The sequence below is a fragment of the Lissotriton helveticus genome, chromosome 9, assembly GCF_964261635.1.
Source record: "Lissotriton helveticus chromosome 9, aLisHel1.1, whole genome shotgun sequence".
NCBI classification, from domain to species: domain Eukaryota; kingdom Metazoa; phylum Chordata; class Amphibia; order Caudata; family Salamandridae; genus Lissotriton; species Lissotriton helveticus.
The window spans coordinates 275,936,022-275,952,349 of NC_136070.1; the positions used below are offsets into that span (position 1 = coordinate 275,936,022).

Genomic DNA, 16,328 nt, shown 5'->3' on the forward strand with positions numbered 1-16,328 from the left:
CTGCTACCAAGCCACCCCGAAACGCACCCACGGACCCATCACCTGCCAAGTCTGCAAACACACTTGCCTCCGATCCTGCACCGCACCAGCCAAGACCAAGACGAGCACCAGCAACTCCCACCTCAAGTGCATCCTGCTCAACACCCGCTCCATCCACATGCACGCCATCGAACTCTGGAACCTCCTCGACACTACATCACCAGACGTCACCTTCCTCACAGAAACCTGGATGAATGCCTCCTCAGCCCCAGACATTGCCATAGCCATCCCTGAGGGATACAAGATCACCAGGAGAGACCGCGGCAACCAAACCGGAGGAGGCATCGCCATCGTCCACAGAAATACCATCCGCGTCACGACCAACTCAGACGACACCCTCACCGCCGCCGAACACCTTCACTTCCAGATCCACACCGACCCCAAGACCACCCTCAGAGGCAACCTCATCTACAGACCCCCGGGGCCACGCACACAGTTCAGCGAAGCCATCGCGGACCACGTCAGTCCGCACGCCCTCACCTCCACAGACTACATCCTCCTGGGGGACCTCAACTTCCACCTGGAGAACAACAAAGACTGCAACACCACCGCCCTGCTGGACAACCTCGCCAACCTTGGACTCAAGCAACTGGTGAACACCCCCACCCACCGCGCCAGCCACACGCTTGACCCCATCTTCTCCTCCAGCAAGCACATCTCCTTCAGCCACACCACCAGCTTACACTGGACAGACCACAGCTGCGTCCACTTCAACTTCAGGAGAACCACGACCCACCACCGCCCTCAACAGGTTCCCCGCAGAAGCTGGAGCAAGATCACCACCGACCAGCTCACCATCACCCTCAGCCAGAACCCGCCCACCAATACGATGGACCCCGACGAAGCAGCCCGCAACCTCACACAGTGGCTCACGGACTGCGCCGGCGAACTCGCACCACTGAAGAATCCACCCAGCAGACCCGGCAGCAGGAAAGCCTCGTGGTTTACCAACGACCTCAAAAACTCGAAGAAAACCTGCCGCATCCTCGAGAAAGCTTGGCGCCGCGACCAAACGACAGAACACATGACAGCCCTCAAGAACGCCACCCGCAAACACCACCAACTAATCGGCACCACCAAGAAGACAGCATTCAAAGAACGTCTGGACAACAACACCCACAACAGTAAGGAACTCTTCAGCATCGTCAAGGAGCTCTCAAACCCCAGCGCCTGCAACGACAACATCACACCCTCGCAAGACCTTTCCGACTCCCTCGCCACATTCTTCCATCGCAAGATCGCCGACATTCACAACAGCTTCGGCGCAATGACCACGCACACTACCACCGAACCAGCACGCCCCCACCACCCTCCGCACCTGGACTGCGGTCAGCACCGAAGACACCACCCGCATGATGAACACCATCCACTCCGGCTCCCCCACCGACCCATGCCCACACCACATCTTCAACAAAGCCGACTCCATCATCACACCCCATCTCCGGGACATCATCAACAGCTCCTTCGCAGCCGCCACCTTCCCGGAGAGCTGGAAACACGCCGAACTGAGCGCTCTCCTGAAGAAATCCACTGTGGACCCTACGGATCTCAAAAACTTCCGCCCCCATCTCGCTACTACCCTTTCCAGCAAAGGTCATCGAGAAGACCGTCAACAGACAATTTGCCGCCTTCCTCGAGACCAACGGATCCCTCGACCCCTCACAGTCCGGATTCCGAGCAAACCACAGCACCGAGACCGCCCTCATCGCAGCCACCGACGACTTCAGGTCCATGCTCGACAACGGGGAAACTGCTGCCCTCATCCTCCTGGACCTATCAGCAGCCTTCGACACCGTGTGTCACCACATACTGATACAGCGCCTCAGCAACACCAGAATCCAAGGAGCGGCACTGGACTGGATCTCCTCGTTCCTTGCCGGAAGAACCCAGAGAGTCCGCCTCCCCCGTTCCACTCCACGGCCACCGAAGTCATCTGCGGCGTACCACAAGGATCCTCTCTCAGCCCCACCCTCTTCAACGTCTACATGAGCCCCCTCGCAGCCATCGCTCACCAACACAACCTCAACATCATCTCGTACGCCGACGACACCCAGCTGATCCTCTTCCTCACCAACGATCCCACCACCGCCAAAGCCAACCTCCAGGAAGGAATGAAAGACGTCGCAGAATGGATGAAGATCAGCCGCCTGAAACTCAACTCAGACAAGACGGAAGTCTTCATCCTAGGACCATCCCCCTCTGCCTGGGACAACTCCTGGTGGCCACCTGCCCTGGGCAGCGCACCCAAGCCAACGGACCACGCACGCAACCTGGGCTTCATCCTGGACTCCTCCCTCACCATGACCAAGCAAGTGAACGCCGTCTCATCAGCCTGCTTCAATACCCTGTGCATGCTCCGAAAGATCTTCCGTTGGACCCCCACCGAAACCAGGAAGACGGTCACCCAGGCCCTCGTCACCAGCCGTCTGGACTACGGGAACACCCTCTACGCCGGAACCACAGCCAAACTCCAGAAAAGACTCCAGCGCATTCAGAACGCCGCGGCACGACTCATCCTGGACATCCCTCACCGCAGCTACATCTCCGCTCACCTGTCCAACCTGCACTGGCTCCCCGCCAACAAGAGGATCACGTTCAGACTCCTCACCCACGCACACAAGGCCCTCCACAACATGGGCCCGAAGTACCTCAACAGCCGCCTCACCTTCTACACACCCACCCGCCAGCTCCGCTCCGCCAGCCTCGCCCTCGCCTCCGTCCCACGCGTTCGGAAATACACCATCGGAGGCAGATCTTTCTCCTACCTGGCAGCCAAGACATGGAACTCTCTCCCCACTCACCTACGGCTGACCCAGGACCATCTCTCCTTCAGGAAACAACTCAAGACCTGGCTGTTCGAGCAGTAGCGACCCCCCCCCTCAGCGCCTTGAGACCCTTACGGGTGAGTAGCGCGCTATACAAATTTTTTTTGATTGATTGATTGATTGATTGATTGACCCATCCACCCTTTTACACATCCATCTACCCTTCCATCCATATATTCATCTATTTACCGTCATCCATCCTTTCACTAACGCATCCATCCATTGTTTCTCTCATTATCCATCCATTCACCCATTTCACTCATCCATCCATCCTTTCACTAATCCATCCAGCCATGTATCCATTCCTTCACTTGTTCACTTACCCACCTTTTTACATTGATTATGAGCTGAGCCTTTTTCTACTGAGTTGCAGACAGAAGAGGCCTATAAAGAACTTCACCCTTGCTGTAGTTCCTAAAGAAAGGGGTGGGTGGGGTGGGGAGGATTAACTATACCCCTGCACAAAGGCAATCTGAAAATTTGGAAGCCATGAGTCATGCATGATGCACAGTCCCAGGACGTGAGGTGACTGTGACATGGTGTTGTTTCTGGGCTTTAAGTGGGATGAAAAAACTGGGGGTCTCTCTAAGGGGCTTGTCTGATGTAATTAGGGCGTGGCTTAAAAACCTAAGCTAAAAATATGTGCTGAGCATAATGTGCCACCCGACTGGTACTTTGCTGTTTCTATCATTGCATCCAGTAACATTAGACATACAACAAGCCATGACTATTGGCTTTGTCAATGGATGTTAGTTGCATAAAATCAAGAAAAAGCACTGTGGCTTTGTTGTATATAATATTAAAAATATTTCAGCTCTGAAATGATGAGAGTGTGTAAGAACTATAACCTCTTCTTTTTAACTTCTTTCGCCAGCTTCTTTTCATGAACTGGCACATAGCAACATGGGCGTTTTTGTACATTAGTTGTGTACATTTATTCCATCTAACTCTAACAGAATGGCCTGCCCTAGACCACGGCAGGAGGAGGCCACCACATGCTGTAACAGCTCAAACTGGCCCATTATCATTCTGTATGTGACAATCAGCCAGCATTCAGAATGACAATGGGTGGGGTAGGTCTGCTCTTGTGTTCCGAGGACTAGTGCGAGGCGGCCAATCAGGGTGCTGAGGCCTCTCCCAGTAAGGCCCAAAATTACAGACTAAAAGGCGTCCGTAAAAGGGATCCTCACGGACAACGGACGTGAGGTCCAAATTACGGAGGGTCCGTGAAATTTACGGACTGTTGGTCATCAAGGCATGGCCGATGTAATTAAGGGTATGGCTTAAAAACACATAAACTGAAAATCTTTGCTTAGTTTAGTGTGCCACCCAACTGGTATTTTGCTACTTCTGTCATTGCATCCAGATCAGGGCCGGACTGACTACTGGGCGTTTTGGAATTCTGCTGAGCTGGGGGCTGCTTTCACTGCGGTGGGGGCTGATTTCGTTCATGGAGACCTGCGTGTATTTCGAAATAATTAAAGCAAAAAGAATTTTGTTCAGTACACGCAGGCCCCCATCAACAAAATCAGGCCCCAGCTCAGCAGCATTCCATAATGCCCGGTAGTCAGTCCGTTCCTGATCCAGATATATAATACAACAAGAAACATTAGACATACAACAAGCCAGCACTATTGGCTTTGTCAATCCTGTTAGTTGCATCCCATGATAGTGTGTGCGGTAGCAAAATACTTGGAAGCCTTCTGGCGGAAGAGAAGTCTGCAAACCAGGCCTGTAGATTAAACCTACAACTCCATAATCATCATCACATATAATTACTTTTTATTGATTTTGACCTTTTAACGGATTAATTTTACTGTCTGCCAGGATGACATGTAAAAAGAATTTGGCTCCATGTTTTTATAAATTGTAGTTCTAATTCATGAAATGAAATGTACTTTTCTGTTGTTGTATTGTATTTACGTTTGCTTTGCTTTTATGGCTTCTTTGGCCGAAATAAAGACTTTGCTGATGATGAGTTGCATAAGATAAATAAGTAAAAACTACGGCTTTGCTATATAGCATACAGAAAATGCTTTAGGCTGAAATGGTGAGACTGTGAAAGAACTAAAAGGAGTCTCTTTGAAGTTACATCAATGGGAGTGGAGGGTGGTACTGCTGCAGAGTTATGATTTATTTCTCCTGAGGGTGAGGGCAAAAATAGAGATCCCGATAGGGACCCGTCTCAGCACCTCCTTTTTAGAACTGCCGGTGTTGAGCACCGGCAAGACCCGGGCCGATTTACAGTCCTAGTACCACTGTATATTTCAAAGCCCCCGCTTGAAAAGAAAGCCTTGACGTTTGTCACGTGATCTTACATCGTTGCTAATAATCATTCCTTTAAAGCGGACTAATCAGTAGTCAGTGTTTGGTATAGGCTCCTCCTAGCGTTCCAAAAGTGGGCGTCCTGGATGACGTAAGGAGAGGTGACGGCTCGTTATTGGATGACTCTCTCCATGTCCGTAAACCAACCGGCTCTTGTGCAGCCGGAACTTGGAAGACCCGAGTCAGAAAACGGGCTCTCTACCGGTGAGTAGGAGGCGCGCGCTACACCAATGCAAAATGGGCGAAAGCTGCCAAGAGCGAAATCCCCTTTCGTTCTGAGGCAGGTGCTCCCTGGCATCTTAAACGGACTGCTTCTGCCGTTGAGCAGACGCGTAAATCAGTTTCTCTTAGAGTGCATGCAGTATTGTCATTGAGAGTCCCAAGATCAACCCTAACACTTATGCAACTAGTAACTGAGCTGACAGCTCGAGTCAGTAAAAGACCTGTACTGAATGAACTGCACATCTAAACTAGAGTACACGAGACCTGTGCCTGAAAACATAATAGATCATGAAAATAATTACCGCGTTTCAGAAAAATTGTTTCATACTAGCGTGTTTGTAGTTACATTTTTGTTAACATGCTCTGTAATATTTTTTTCAAATAACTTTTGATACATGCTAATCCAAAAACACATATTTAGCGTTTATGAACCCTGACGAGGAATTCATTTAATTTAAATAGGGGCGACGTACACTGAGTTCAAAGAAAATAACGGCGACTCGTACAAGAACTAGAATGTAAAATGTAAATGTCCATTTATCGATAGTGCGTTTATTTGTTTTATATTTTAAAAATATTTTTATTAGGTTTTATAAAAATTCAACAGTTGCTGCAGGGCATATTGTTCTCGCCTACATTCACTGGAATCTCATCTCGCAGGGAACATAGATATGCCAACAGCATACAGTGGTCCATAAAATATATCAGGGCTCCCAGAAAAAGCATGCGGTATAAGGTACTATAGGCTGGTGTATTCCACCAGTGTCCTGTCCCAATGTCGCAAATTGGGGGAGGGATATAAATCGGGATGGGAGGTGGGCAGAATACCCAAGGGATTGCAGCAGGTTAAGATCAGTAAGTAAACTACAAAGGCGTGGATAGTTGTGCATGTAAAGATGTCTGCTTAAGAAGTCATGCGGTGTCCGCTACAGGGGAACAGACCACTGGGGTGTGGGTCGGAGAGAGGGGCAGGGTAAGGGGAATAAAATCTCCTGTGGGGGAAGTTTTAAAGTTGCACAAGTTGGGGAACTGGTGGCTCCTCAGCCTAGAGTTGTCTTATGGGGGAATCATCTTTACCTATTCCCTGTAGGAATTCGGTAAGAACGGTTTCCCATTGCGGTGAGATAGGGCACTTACGGAGGTGTTAAATCTCCTCGTAATGGAGGGCTTCTTCGTTGCCCCCTTTGCGCATCACCCCATTGCAAGCTTCATCCGGTGGAGCCATCGGGGAGCGCCATTGGAGTGTAAGGGCGTGCTTGCCGAGGAGGAGCGCAATGGCTGCAAAGCGGTTTTGTACCTTGTACTTCTTCCTGCGTCAAAAGATGCCCAATGCACATGCCTCCCAAGTGTGCGGGTCAGAAAGTTCTGCGACTTCTTGTTGGGTGGAATGGCCAGTGACTTCGTAAAGCTGCGCAAGACCACATTATATGCTTGAGATCGGCGTTAGGGGTGTGACAGCAGGGACAGCTAATGTGTGTGTCTGAGTAATAACAGTTCAGTTGGGCGGGGGTAAAATACTCCCTGTGCAACATAAAGTACTGAATGTTCTTGAACCGGGAGACCCGCTGGGGGTATTCTAGTACCTGCTCCCATTCCCTGTCATGGAGTGTCCTCCCAAAGTCGCCCCCCCATCTCCTCTCCAGTATGTTTAGATGAATATCCTTGAGTTCATGGGTGTCCTTCTACAACCAAGATGTTGCTGTAGCAATTAATGGGCCCACATCAATGAACTATGGTATTACTGTTGTAAAATGATCATACCACTCCCTTGGACGTTGTTTTGTGCCAATCGGGTTTGGATACAAGGGAGCAAGCAGTCATCCAATGAGGACCAGACACTGGATAACTGAACTACTAACTAGAAATTAAGCTCATGTAAATTACCTTTAATACAATGCTATAAAGAATGACCAAAGCAAGCTCAAATCTCCTGAAGAAACGTAGGCGAGGCAAAGTCATACACACTAAAAAGCTCAGTGAAAGCAATACAGAATAATAACATTAGTATTTGATGCTCAGTGATCTATCTAATATGATCCTTCCTGATAATTTATTAACAAGATTATAAATGCACATTCATTTGGATAGAAATAATTTAGATAGCTGAGGTGATGTATAATTATTCAGTAGTTTATCAAGGGTTAAGTAAAGTAAATGCATCAACAGATTTCCGAAGTCTAAGTAAATATACTATAGCTAAGAGTTCAGGAAGGGACATGGAATGTGCCAGTTCAAGCAGTCTCCCAGAAAGGAAAAGACCACTAGGCGCATATGTGTCTGTTCAGAAAGGATGCCAGGTGAATCTGCATCAGGCAAGTCAAAAATTCAATGCTTCATCAGCGATAATAAGGAAATAACTGGCAGTTCATCCAGTACTCGTAGTGTGTACGCCAGTTAATCAGCAAGTCAGTTCACCAGTCTGCAAACATTCTCTCCTCCGCCCTCTCATCAAGCAGTATTATATTCTTAAAGTTCTGGGGGTGACACCTCCAGGAATCACCTCATTTGGTCAGACCACTCAGTCCATTGGTAAGTTCTTATAGGATGGGTGTCAGGCGACATAAAGAAGACACAAATTGTAGAGAAATAGGTGGTACAATTACGCAGTCCTTAAGCAATGCAATAAGTGAAATGTTGAACAATGCTTCTTTAGCAAGAGCTAAACAAGTTCAAGAGGGCAGTTTCCCAGGCAGCTGGTAGGATTGTATCAGAAAATGTAGCAAAGTATCTTGTTCAGTACATGAGGACTCAGGAAAGAAAACATTGTTTCACGTTATTTGTTATATTGAGGAATTCTCTCACGAGCAATAGATTCAGCATGTCAGGAAACTTCACATGTGCAGTTAGACCTACATTAAATCATGCAACTATAACGTAAAATATATAGAATTATTACGCATACATTCATAGGAAATATAAAGATGTCATGATTTTAGTATAACTCTGATGCACTTAAAATCATTTACCATGGTTACAAATAATACGTGTCAGTAGGATTCAATATAACATTTAAGAGACCTAGCATCCCATGGTCTTTCGCCGGTTTGCTCTTTGATTAATACCTCATTAGCATCTGGTCTGGTCCCCGCTAAGTGGAAACAGGCGGTGGTCACGCCCATCCTAAAGAAACCAACTCTGGACGCCAGTAAACCTGAGAACTATCGCCCAATTTCACTCCTTCCGTGGCCGGCTAAGGTAGCGGAGGCGCATGTCAATACAGCCCCCTCGGACCATCTTTTACGGGCTAACATTCTAGACAGTACGCAGAATGGTTTTCAAGCTGGTCACAGCACGGAGACAGCCCTCCTTTTTATGGTGGAACACCTGCGCTCCGTGCTCGATGCGGGTCAAACGGCGGCGCTGGTGCTATTAGATCTGAGCGCCGCCACACCGTCTCCCACCAGACCCTTCTGCAACATCTGGAGGAAGCTGGCGTCGCCGGCCCCGCACTCCAGTGGTTCCGTTCTTTCCTTGCCAACCGATCTTTTTGCGTGGCCGTCCCGCCCCATCAGTCCAAATTCTATCCTCTGGATCTTGGGGTTCCTCAGGGCTCCTCGCTGAGTCCCACGTTATTCAACCTTTACGTGAGACCGCTGGCTGAGGTCGTCAAGCAATGGGGTATGACCATGGTGTCATATGCTGACGACACTCAGTTAGCGGTCACGCTCAGCGGGGATGCTGAGGTGGATGCTCGTAGATTCCAGAATGGACTTCGGGCGGTCGCCAGCTGGATGACCTCCAACTGTCTCCAGTTGAACGCAAAAAAGACGGAAATTATGATCTTTGGCAAGCAAACGGAACTCTGGGGCGACAGCTGGTGGCCTTCGGATTTGGGTCCCACGCCAACTCCGGTTTTGGAGCTAAAAAATCTTGGGGTGTGGCTTGACCCAACTCTCACCTTCATCTGCCATACAAAGCGCACGGCGGCCTGCTGCTTTGGCATCCTGCGCGGCCTACGTCCTGTACTAAAATTCTTTGATGCGACGACCAGGCAACTTGTGGTGCAGGCAACGGTGATCTCTCGACTCGATTATGCCAGCTCCCTTCTGGTAGGGCTGAATCGGGCCGAAATCACCCGCCTTCAGCGCGTACAGAATGCAGCGGCTAGAGCAGTTGTGGGCTTACCCAGATTCTGCTCCACTACTAACACTCTGCGTTCGCTGCATTGGCTGCCGATTGCGCAAAGGATCCAGTTCAAAGTACTTTGTGTGGCCTACAAGATCCTTAAGGGCTCTCCTGCCTTGATTATTTCGAATCTCTTGTCTCTCTATGCCCCGGTCCGTTCTTTAAGATCATCGGACCTTGAACTCGCAGTCGTCCCCCGTTTCAAGCGCAGCCGTGCTGGCGGCCGCTCATTTCAAGTACGTGCCGCGGTTCTGTGGAATTCTCTTCCCCTAGAGATACGTGCTCTTGGTGATTTGCTCTCTTTCCGTAGAGCGGTCAAGACTTTTCTGTTTCCTTAAATCTTCTTTTTATATTCTTACAGTTGTGTTGTGTTGTTACCTTGTCGGGCGCCAGGACGCTCTTTTGCTGGAGCATCTGTGCGCCTAATAAATTACCTTGACATAACATAACATAACATAGCAAATATTAATGTGCAAAAATACGTTTAACATTTTTTCGAGTTTGGTTCAAAACATTAGTATATTCACAAAATAAAATCTATGAAAGTTTCACGGAAGCATCATTAATTAGGAGCGTGCAACACCTACTTTTCTTTTGTCATTTCGGTGCACACATTTACACATAAATGGTACATTTTAGTAAAGTTCATCCTCATAACTAGGATTATTCAGAACAGTTGATAAATTCTTATTAGTCATATGTATATCTATATGCACGTGTGTGTGTGTGAACATATATATTAATGATTAGGGTTAAACTCCATTACGTGTGAGTTAAACATGTACACGTTTCTAACACACATTGGTGAAAATAATACTTTTCAAATTAATAAATCACAGTCTATATTACTTGTACAAATGATATCATCTAGTCTAAATCTTTGCATGCTTTTACAATGCAGTAACTAAAATTCTATTACTTTGCCATTTTTCGGGAACATGTAGTTGGTGCACCTTAATTCTTTTTCTCACAAAAATGTTATAATTCAGTTTAAAAGTTGTGAATGTGATTTCCTCTCGAACAATGTCAACCGTCGCCCATTGTAAGTATGGCGTGCCCCAAAGGTGACAGGTGTTACGGAATTGTCGGTGTGTAAAAAAACTGGCCCGTCGGAAGAGTGTGTTCCATGGTCAATTAGTGATAGAAGAGAGGTTGACCTTTGGAGAAAAGGTCGCCCACCATGCGCAGAGACCGCATTGTCCTGGCTCTCATGTCTGACGACATAAGGAAACCAGGGAAGCGGATGATGCTGACCAAGAGGAGCGCAGGGGCATATGCCAGTAGCCAATGTGTGAGGCGATGTATGCGGAGCATACAAGTGCGGTAACCAGGTAAACGACTGCAGACCCCCTGGAAAGAGTACATTCTATGCTGTGGGTATCAGCATGATTCCTTGGTCGTCACTTGTTTCACCTGTAAAACGGCCCGCTGTCCAGCATGACAGCTATTGCAGCTGTGCAGCCTGATAATACAGTTGAAAGGAGAGGGCGCTGATGCCCCCCCTCCCTCCTGCCTACTGGAAGTTGCAAATTTTAAGTGGCGCGCAGTGGTGTTGTTACCCCAGATAAGTGTGCTCAGGAGGGAGTCAGGCTTAATAAAGAACAACTTCGGTGGAATGACAGGGAGGTTAGCAAAGTAGTATTGGAGCTGAGTCAATATGACCATCTTTGCCACTGCAATCTTGCCTATTAGGGCTAAAGGTAGGGACTGCCACAGTGCACCTGCAATCTAATGTCTGCCAGGGCCTTGCAGAGATTCCCTTCATACATGTCGAGAGAGGTATGGTATAGGCGAATCTCCAGGTAGCGCATTTCTCCCCCGCACCAGTGGACCTGTGCCTCACCAAGGTGCATGGCACATGGCAGTTGGTTGGGACAGACTGGATAAATCCCCTATTTGGTCCAGTTTACTCGCAGTCCTGTAGCTTCAGGAAAGTGGGACACGGAATCATGGAGTGGGAAGAGGTCTGATGTTACTTCTAGGAGGTAGAGGAGTAAATCGTCCATCATACTACGTAACCGCATGTGTTCTGTCCTCGAGAGGTACACCCCATTGCTGACCCTCTCCGCGTAGCTGTGTAACAAATGGCTAATAGAAATGGCGAAGAGCAGGGGGAGAGCGGGCACTCATGACTGGGTACCCTGACTTACTGAAAAGGAGGCGGAGATATGAGAGCTCAGTCGGACTCAAGAAAAGTGGTTTGTGTAGATTAACTGGGTGTATGCAAGTAGCCGCTTCCTGACACCCATACAGACAAGAACCTGAAAAAGATAATCCCACAACATCGTGTCAAATGCCCTCTCCAGATCCAATATAAGGCAAGCTGCATTTGGGAAATGGCCTTGAACCCAATCCTGCATGTGAAAGAGACACCGTATGTTATGGGAGGTACTCCAGGCCGAGACAAACCCATTCTGGTCTGTATTCTGGTCTGTGTGAATTAACACCAGAATGACCTGGGAGAATCAACTGTCAAGAATCTTATAGTCCGCCCCAAGATTAGCATTGCGTCTGTAGGACCACAGGTGTGTGGGATCCCGGTCTGGTTTGGGGATAGAAAACAGGAGGGTCTCCTAAAGAGTTTGTGGAACCTCAGTGATGTGGAGGGCTGCCTCAAACATTTCTGAGAGGCGGGGTGCTAAGAGGTAGGAGAAAGCAACATAATACTCCAGTGGGAGTCTGTCTAGGCCGGCGGTATTGCTATGAGCTAGATCACAGATTGCTTGTGCCACCTTGGGCATTGTGATGGGGCATCCAGGGCAGTCCTAGTGGTGGCAGGGATGAGCAGAAGGGTTACACCTGCCAAAAAGGCAAGCAGTGTATCTGCCGAGGCACCTGAGGGGCTTTGGTAGATAGGAATAATAGGTGTGGAATTTCTGCAGCATCTTACCCTAGAAGTGGACTATTAAGCCTGAGCTAATTTTCATAATGGGACCAGCAGTGGTTACCTGCCGAACTAGTCAGGTGAGAAGTTGTTCGGATTTATGCCCTTCTCTGTGAACTTTGGACGCATGGACTGTGAAGTTAAACTGCCATTAGGGCTTGAAAAGAGAAGCATAGGTTGTATTTTCTTTCATGTAGGTCGGGTAGCTTCAGGGTCATCCCTCTTCCCTAGGTCGGCATGACGATGTTCGGTGTCCGCTATTTCCCTGTCCGGACTCCTATGGACCTCTACTTTCTCCTATATACAAGCTCCTCTCGTTACCACCTTGAAGGTGTCCAACTCTAGGGTTCTGGTGATGGCTGTATTTTGTTTTTTTGGCAAAATATTGTTGAATAGGAGTCTCCTCGGTTGTACGAAATACAGGACCGTCCAAACAGTTGCGGGTAGGCACCACACTGGCGTTGGAGAGCACGGCGGAAGCCATCTCATGTCTACCACATGGGTGTCGTGATCGGTAGCCTGAGTGGCATTTGAGGGATACCAAGGAGGTGGAGCAGAGGAAGCAATCTAGACAAAGAAGCTATGGGTATGGAGTGGAAAGTGTAGAGTTTAGCTCTAGGGTGCTTGGATTTCTAAGAGTCAGCTAGGACTAATGGTGCACCCAATTACACAGATGGTGGTGGGAGGTGGCGGGGGAAGGGGAGGCAACTGGAGGTTGGATCTGTCCAAGTCGGGATCCGGTACACAATTTTAGTCGCTGCTGAGGATCCACAGCACCTGAGTTTTATGGGCCAGTTCGATGGAGATAGCTTCCCGGAAAGCACCTTCCTCTACGTTGGGAGCATATATACACCCTATGAGTACTGGACAGCTGCCCAGACGGCCCAGTTCGATGGAGATAGCTTCCCGGAAAGCACCTTCCTCTACGTTGGGGGCATATATACACCCTATGAGTACAGGACAGCTGCCCAGACGGCCCTCGCGAAGGATATATCAGCAAACTTGGTCTACGATAGTGGCAGTTTACTGGAAGTGGACACCAGTCTGGCCCATATTAAGGTGCCTCGTGGATATGCCGAGTAGATGGTGGCATGTATTGTGCCCCGTCACTGCTTACATAGTCACCACAGCTCCTTGGTCGTTGTATGGAATTCCTGCAGAAGGACTATGTTGGCCTGTTGGCACTTGGAATAGGAGTAGACTGCGTACCATTTCCTGACTGTATACATTCCTCACACATTCTGGGTGAGGAATCTTATGTCTGACATGAAATGAAAGAGATTTATACGTGCTAATGGGGTTAGTCCTATGGAAGAAAAATAAACGGATTTAGAGATTCAGAGAGATCACACAGGTGCAATTTCTGTTGAAGAGTGAAAAGCCAGCTTTTTAAGGCCTTTCGTAATGTAGTGTGAGCTTGAAGGATGGAAATGGAGCTTTCTTCCCCAACTTGCCTTTCGTAAATTATGGATGATTACACAATTGTGGCTGGAAGAGCAGGAGCAGACGAGGAGGAATATACCATTGGAACATGGCGTTGATGTCTCTAGCTTCAGTGTTCTGCAGTGCCTTGTGAACAATACACATGGCTTTAAAGACAATGCGTTTATTCACATGTAGCCAGTGGAGCTTGAATATCCAGCCGAGACAGACCGATATTTAGGGATATCAAGGACAGCCTAGCCGCAGCATTTTGAACCAGCTTCAGCTTAGCTACTGCAGTCTTGTTGACATCTAAGTATAGCGCATTGCAGTCGTCCAACCTAGAGGAAGTCCATGCCAGAGCCTCTTGCTTACACACTGGAAGGGGGATGTAAGGAAACACCTTCCTGAGAGTAGTGTTCATCCAGAAACAGGTTGAAACTGTTCAATTGACCTGGGTTCAAATGACAGATTTTTATCTACCAGAACTCCAAGGCTTTTAGCTGAGTCTGAAGTAGTGGGTAAACATTACCCACCATATCTGGCCACCAAGACTTGGTCCAAATCGATGAATGATTACCGAAGTTCAAGACCTCTATCTTGTCTCAGTTGAGCCTGAGATAGTTTTTTTCCCATCCCGATGGCCATTGGTTGCACTCAGTTCTTAAAGTTGCTGGCTGTCGATTCCAACTTTTTGGTGATTGACACGATTATTTGTGTGTCAACCGCATAAGATATAGCTTGTAGCCCGAAAGACCTAATGAGCTTAGCCAGTGGGAAAACATAAAGATTGAATAGTGGGGGGCTCAAGGAGGAGCCCACTGGAACCACACTTGGCAAGCTTATAGACTCAGAGCAGAATTGATTCACCATTACCGTCTGTGACCTATCACTGAGAAAAGATGTTAAGAGTTGCAACACTAGCTCTTTGACCCCTAATTCCTGCAGTGACCCACAAGCAGAGTTGGGGAGATGGTGTCAGAGGCTGCAGACAGATCTAAAAGGATCAGTGCTGCAGCCTGACCCACTTCAACCATGGTTTGAAAGTCATTTATTGCTGAATCCAATGTGGTTTCGGTCCCATGTTTACTCCAGAACCCAAACTGGGAGTTCATGTGCTTTTTCAGGTGTTTAGCAGGGATAGGCAGCAACGAAATGGGGCGATCGTTTTTTTACTCAGTAGAGGCTAGATTCGCTTTTTAAGTAATGGTTTAACAGCTGTTTTTTCCACAATTGTGGATAATATACTGACTTTATAGCTTTGTTCAAGGGAGTTGTAAGATGTAAGGCAATGGTGTTGGCTCCAAGCTGTAACATGTTGGGGGACAGGGTTCAGAAGGAGAGCCAGATTTCAAGCCAAGACGGTAGGACTCCCTCTGTTCAAGGGTGTAAAGTGGAAAAGCAGAAAAAGGATGCTAGCATCCCTCTCTGGAAGTCATAATCTCTGATAAGCTTGGCTCAGGAAGGGTATCCCTTTGGAAAAGAATAGGGGTCTGTGAATTAAGTCAATCAAGTTAATTTTAAATATTCATGATTTAAGTCTGAAAAAAGCATGCCATTTGATTACAAAAGTCCTGAGAACCCGCTATACCAAGGGAAGCAGAGGGTATAGAAAGCAGGTTATCAAGCTTGAAGAGGTCTCTAGAAGATTTTGCAGTTACCAGTTTGTTAATACAGTAGAGAGTTTTTCGTCCTTAATAGTCTGCTTTATTATCCATCAGAGTAGACTTTTATATAAGGTTCTGTCATGTGGATCGTAACCTTTTCGCCAGGCGTGTTCATAGCGACGACAGGCCTGCCTTAAGAGTCTAAATCTCTCTGAAAATCATGGGGAGGTAGCAGACTTTCTCTGCATGTAGGTATCCTTAATAGGCGCTGCTATAGTTAAGGCTGATGTAAGCCAAGAGGAGAACTTAGCTGCTGCTAAACCATGTCCTTGTGATCCATCCAGTTACAGTTATTAAGAGTGTGAGAAAAGGCTTCTTTACTAAGACGATTACAATTTCTTTTTGACGTTATGTTATTCCCGCAGTTAGAGGTCTCCTGAGTAATGTGCCAGGAGAGATAGAAGGAAACCGCTTATTGGTCAGACCAAGTAAGGGGTAATGCATCATAGACCATAAGGCAATAGTCCTTGTATAAGATGCCATACAATAAATTGCTCCCTCCGTGAGTTGGTGCTGTATTTAGTTGTGGAAGTCCACAGCTTAACACCATTTCCTTAAAAGTCCTGGTGTCCTTGCACATGCTGTTTTCCAAATGGAAATTGAAATCATCCAGTAGAGTGATGCTACTCCTTTCCAGGTATGGTTCCGTTAGTTGTGCAAATCTTATTACGAAGGCAGACCTGGGTCCAGGCAGTTTGTAGACTAGGACACCAGCAAAAGAGCTGGTAGGCACAATTTTTATAGAAAAATGTAATGCTTCACAGGGGCCTGAGATCTAAAAAAAAAAAAGGGTTGCATAGGGCAAGTGTACTTGGTTTT

At 47.7% G+C, this 16,328-nt stretch overlaps 1 protein-coding gene across 2 annotated transcripts in view; it reads left to right on the plus strand.

Annotated features, from left to right (window-relative positions):
- Positions 1-5,259: 5,259 nt before the first annotated feature.
- ADCK1 (aarF domain containing kinase 1) overlaps positions 5,260-16,328 on the plus strand; it is an 855,153-nt gene continuing 844,084 nt past the window's right edge. The window contains exon 1 of one of the 2 annotated variants that reach the window (XM_078659980.1): positions 5,260-5,393. The gene's annotated coding sequence lies outside the window, so the exon portion shown is untranslated. The remainder of the gene's footprint in view (positions 5,394-16,328) is intronic. The other variant, XM_078659979.1, reaches the window with a different exon arrangement.